The sequence below is a fragment of the Globicephala melas genome, chromosome 20 (genome assembly GCF_963455315.2).
Source record: "Globicephala melas chromosome 20, mGloMel1.2, whole genome shotgun sequence".
In the NCBI taxonomy this organism is placed as follows: domain Eukaryota; kingdom Metazoa; phylum Chordata; class Mammalia; order Artiodactyla; family Delphinidae; genus Globicephala; species Globicephala melas.
The window spans coordinates 27226158-27232160 of NC_083333.1; positions in this window are offsets into that span (position 1 = coordinate 27226158).

Consider the following 6003-nt stretch of genomic DNA (forward strand, 5'->3'; position numbering starts at 1 on the left):
GTGCATTCTGTGGGTGTCAGGTGACCCCCACAGTGACCGAAAGTACTCTTCATTTTTAAATATTTATTTATTTGTGTATTTATTTAGGCTGCTCAGGGTCTTAGTTGCGGCTTGCAGACTTCCTAGCTGTGGCATGTGTACGCTTAGTTGCGGCACACATGCAGGATCTAGTCCCCTGACCAGGGATCAAACCCGGGCCCCCTGCATTGGGAGTGTGGAGTCTTACCCACTGGACCACCAGGGAAGTCCTGAAAGCGCTCTTTAAAAAATAAAAAATGACTGTGTTAAGAATCTTACTGGGGAAGGACACAGGGTCAGCCACCCCTTGTTCCCAAAGGGAAAAAGAATCCAGTGGCCACTGTGGCTAGACCTTGATAGAACAGTCATCGCAGGGCACACTGACCGAGCACTTGATCTTTGCATTAACCCCAGAAGGAGTGATATCACCACCTACAATCCCTGAGTCACAGTGTGCCAAGCAAGACACAGAGAGAGGGAGGGAATTGGCGAAGTCTCATGGGAGCAAGCGGCACAGCTGGGACTTCAGCCCACCGTCTGGCCTTGGAGCTTACGCCCATCTGCACCCCACTCTCAGGTGCCCCAGGAAGGGAAGTGGGCCGGCCCGGCTCCACTCCCCGCCCGGGGTTGCATCCAGGCAGAGGGTGCCGGCACATCCCGCCTCCTGCTTTGTAGGATCTCCTGTGATAAGGCCCCTCACTGTGGGAGGACACAGGGAGCCCCGGTCCTGCCTGAAGAACAGTGGTTTCTACTGGGGGTGGTGGTTGTCTCCAGCGGGACGCTTGGCAATGTCTGGGGACGTTTTGGATTGACGAAACTGGTTGGAGGGTGCAACTGGCATCCCGTGGGTAGAAGCCAAGGATGCTGCTAAAAATCCTATGGTGCACAAGACAGTCCCCCCCATAGTGAATTATCCGGCCCATGACGTCAGCAGTGCAGAGGTGAAGACACCATGACTTAGAGAAAAAACGTCTATTCAATGAAACGTCCTGGAGAAAGTCAGAGCTCCCTGCACTAGCCCCGGGCACACCCATGGACCCCTGGGTGAGATGCCGGGCTGATGAGCCCCAAGGGAGAACATTCTTTTGCTTTACTAGAATTTGGGCCTTTGGCTCCTGCTGGCAGGGGTTGGGCCACCTCTGGGGCCTCAAACCCTTCGCTGTAGTACAGAGGGTGCCACTGTGCCGGATGGCATTTGAGGAATGGGCGTGGGAGAGGCGGGGAGGGCCCCTCGGACATCGCGGGGCAAAGGGCGGCGTGAGCTCTGCGAACGCGATGCCCATCGCTGCCCATCCTCACCGACGACCGTCCCCTCCTCGTTCACCAGCCTCCTCTGGAGCCTGTTGCCTAGGCTTTCCCAGCAAGGAACAAAACAAAACCATAATGCATCACTGGAGACGCAGATGCTGCTGGAAAGACCCAGCACGTGGGCGTGGAATGTGGAACGTGGATGACAGGGCCTGGATGTGGGGACACATCCAAGCAGGGTCGGAAAGTGGCTGAAGCAGTGGCCGGACCCAAGCCTCCACAGCACAGTTAAGCCCCGCCCCCCCGTCCACGCACACCCAGGGGAGAGTGTGCTGCTCCCCTCGGACCTGTTCCACTCGGCTGCCTTCACTGGCTACGATGCCGCTTACTGATGACACTTCCGTTGCAGCTGCGACAGCCCCATGCGCTGCAGGGGAAGCACTGTCCCACGTTCCCTTCTGTGTGGCAACCAGATACCGTGGGCCCCAGGGCAGGACTCTGAAGAAGGAACCCCCTTTGCCCTTCATTAGAAACAAAAGAAAGTGCTCCCTGGGGTCCAGAGGCCCCTGGGATGCCACTGCCCCCCGGGGGAGGCGAAGGCGGCTGCTGGTAACCCAGCAGGGTCAGGTCAGCACCCCCTTTCGGCTCTTCTCTGTCTCCCAGAACCAGAGGCCCAGCACCGGCGTGCTGAGGGCCTGGTGGTTATACCCTCAGGATAGGAATGAGAATGGCGGACAGGAGCAGGGCTGTGTGGGGCTCAGAGGCAGGCGCGACGTCTGGGCTTTGGAGCCTGCCTCCAGCTGAGGCGCTTGCTGTCTGGGTGACGCCGACTTTGCTCCGCATCGCGCCCGGCCCCGGCCACAGGGCAGCAAAAGCAAAGAAGCCAGATACAGACCCTGCCCTCCCGGAGCTGGTACAGCAGTGGGAGAAATGGAGCCCTGACAAATACACAGATAAATGTAGAATGACAGCTGTGCAAAGTGACAGGGCCCTATGAGAGGGATAATAGGAGGAACTAACCTAGATTCTGGGGGGTGGGGGGGAAAGCACTGTCAGCAAGGCCTCCGTGAGAAAGTGACAGTGAAGCCGAGACCCAGGACGCGCGTGAGGCGGCCAGGCAGTGTGTGCGCGGGTGTGGGTGCATCCGTGTGCCCGTAGACACACACGCGTGATGGTGGAGGTGTACGATGGAGGGGGCAGTCGGGCCGAGGAGAGAAGTTGCTGGAGCTGCTGTCTGGCCAGCAGGCAGAAGTCGCTGTTGCGGAAGTGCGGTGAGCAAGGGCTGAAGAGACGGGGAGAGAGCCTGGAGGACGCGCGGGCGGCCAGGACCCTGACGGTCCCGGGAAGGATTCTGACCTTTCTCCTAGTATCTGAGAAGCGGGGGAGTGGTGTGATCGGATTTGGTTTTTTTGTTTTTGTTTTTGTTTTTTTTGCGGTATGCGGGCCTCTCACTGCTGTGGCCTCTCCCGTTGCGGAGCACAGGCTCCAGATGCGCAGGCTCAGCGGCCATGGCTCACGGGCCCAGCCGCTCCGCGGCATGTGGGATCTTCCCGGACCGGGGCACGAACCCATATCCCCTGCATCGGCAGGCGGACTCTCAACCACTGCGCCACCAGGGAAGCCCCAGATTTGTATTTTTACAAAATCACTGGGCTGCTCACGGATGATGCCGGGAGGGAGGTGGCCTGGACCCTGGTTGGAGGATATCAAGGTGTCCGGTGAGAGAAGGTCGCACCTTGGAGCGAGGCGACGGCTATAGACTTGCTTACCTCTCTGTATCTCTGTTGCCTACCTGGTTATCTGGGGGAGTCAATGAAATAACACGTCCACATAACACCACAGCTGGGTTCACCGTGAACGCTCCATTAGTGTCTACTACCCCTCCCGTGTAGAAGACTCTGGTGGCAGCCTTCGCCATGGGCAGCAAGGTCTAGGTCAATAAGAGAACCTACTAGGACGACGTGTGGAAATGGTTTGTCGGAATCCCTTCAGCAGCTGAACCCCAAACCTGGAAGGGGATGCTGGGGCTTCTTCCTAAGAGACAAATCCTCAGTGGGTGCTTCCTTTCCCAATGACTCTCCTTCATGTCCCCTCCCAAGCTATAAGTACCCTCGTCCAGCTCACAGGCAGGGGGGACTTTGATCCCTTGGGCCCTCGAGGGTGACAGGGCTTTAGAAAGTGCTCAGGGCTCATTGAAACCAGCGGGTTCCAACGGGGGTGGGTTTGGAGGACAGTGGAGAACGTCACATACCTCTGATTGAAAATACCGTCGTGTGAATTCCCTGGCGGCCCAGTGGTTAGGACTCCGCTCTTTCACTGCCAAGGGCACGGGTTTGATCCCCGGTCGGGGAACTGAGATCTGCAAGCTAAAAAATGAAAAAAGAAAGAAAGAAAGAAAATACCGTTGCTCCGTGCAAATAATAGTCATTGCCAGCGTCAGTACTCAGGAGGGCGGCGATGGCCTTTTATGCAGTGAGGGAGCTTCTGCCCACTGGAAACTTCAGGTGAAGGACTCAAGACCTCAATGAGCTCAGAAAAGCCAGAAAAGGGGGAGGGGCCCCGTGAGATGAGTTTTGAAGGCGGAGTTAGCCAGAAAAATACATGGAAGAGGGACAGCCAGGACAGAAAGGCAGGAACAAAGCCCAGGGGTGATTGAAGAGCGCGGCACATCCAGGATACTCCCCGTGGTCGAGCACGGCCAGAGCAGGGGCAGGAGGAGGGGACAGGCCAGAGACGGTGCGGGCAAGGCTGGGACTCCAGGCTAACGGGCCGAGGCCGTGTGGAAGGCAATAGGGAGCCATGGCGGGATCTCAAGTGAGCTGATGATACTGATCTGTCTCTTAGAACAATGATGCTGGGAGTGGATGGGAAGAGAGCAGAGCTGGAGGTAGAGCAGGCAGGTTGCTGCGGCCACCCAGATGGGACACTCTGAGGTCCCAGCCTGCGGGCAGTGGCAGTGGGGATGCAGAGGAGGGGCAGAAGCAGCAGGACTGGATGAGCGATCAGACCCCAGGGTGTATGGATTCCAGTACGGGGAGGGCATGTACTACGCGCTCACCCAGTGCCCGGGCCCCTGCCCTGAGGGAGCCTCCTTTGATGACTCTTTGAGGGCATGGAAAGGAGATTTGTGGAGCAGGAGAGGAGGGCTCTAATATGGAGGACAAACAAATTGAACAGAAGTTGGAAAGGGCGTAGCAGGCAGAGAGACCAGCATGAGCAAGGTAGGACCCAGCACCAGCATGTGTTTGATAGCAAACGAGCAGTCAGGACGGGGGGATGCAGACCAGTGTGTGGGTTGGCGGGGGGTGCGGGGGCTGGGGGCCTGAAAAGGGGGTAGTGGTGAGCGAGGTACCGGCTTCTACGTCCAGGTCAGAGCTGCAGCTTTCAGAAGTGGAGGAGACCGCAGGCAGGGGGCACAAGGGGCCATGATGCTGCCCAGGTGAGAAGAGGTAAAAGCTGGAGCCCGGGGCCAGGCCGGGGCAGGGATGGCCAGGAGACATGGAAGAGGAGATGCACTTGCAGAAGTAGAACCGCCAGGACTGGAACATGGAGAGGGGAAGTCAAAGATGACTTAGAGGTGTGGGGCTCTAAGGACGGGGGTGTCATTGACAGAAGCACTGGAGTCAAGTGGGGGACGTTTGAGAATAGAGATGACTTTGTGATGAGTCAGAATCTAAGTAATATGGGCTGGGACCACCCGCTTAGAAGGTCCTCTTATTTTTACCACCATGGGCCATCCTGAGTGGGATTTATGCATGAGGAGGAACAGAAAAGAGAGAGAAAATTAGCTATAGTGTAATTGATTGGAGGCCTCGTGTGTTGATCCAAATGGATCAGCCTCGGGGGTCTGAAATGCAAGCCTGGAGGGTGTTTTCTTTCCTTCCTTTCTTAACAAATTTTGGATTTTCTTTCTCTTTTTTTTTGCCTCACCGCAAAGCTTGTGGGATCTTAGTTCCCCGACCAGGGATCCAACCAGGCCCTCGGCAATGAAAGCACAGGGTCCTAACCACTGGATCTCCAGGGAATTCCCTGGAGGGTGTTTTCAACCCAAATGACACATCTTCAAACTTACCTGCTTCTCCATGCAGCTCGCCCATTTGCAAACTGGCCAGCCTCCGTGCGCAGAGCAGCCTGGGCCACAGAACGGGACAAAACGTTGGGAGCCCATGCTGGAGTGTTGGGTTTCCACCGAGCTTTACTGGGTTTACCTATTTATCAAATCCAAAGCCACCGGCGGCTTTCTGCCACTGTTTATTAATAACTATACCTAACACGAGCTCCTTGGGGTCAGCCGGGGAAGCCAGTCCTAGGACACAGGCTGGCATCATGTTCTGGACGTGCACCAGGCCGTCTGAGATGGCCGCAGGGGATAAGCGGCTCTTCCTGTACCCAGCTCCTTAAAAGGGAAGTGAACCCCACTGGACTCCCCTTGCCCAGTCTTTGCAGGGGGGCTGCCTGGCTCAGCTTCAGGGGGTGCAGGAGGAGGCAAGAAAGATGACGGCTTCTTCCATCAGAAGCAGGTGGAGCTCCACCATCACCCAGGAAACTAAGGCCCAGAGAGTACAGGAAACACTGACCCCACGTGGTTCTGCAAGTTGGATTCAGAGCCGGGACCAGAATCCTGTTTTCCTGGGGCCCCTGAGGCCAGGAATCTTTCCACTGTGCTCCCTGAGTGTGTAATTGCTGTTGTTCTCACCAAGAATGGAGGCCGCAGCGTCTGACCTGTACTTTCTTGAA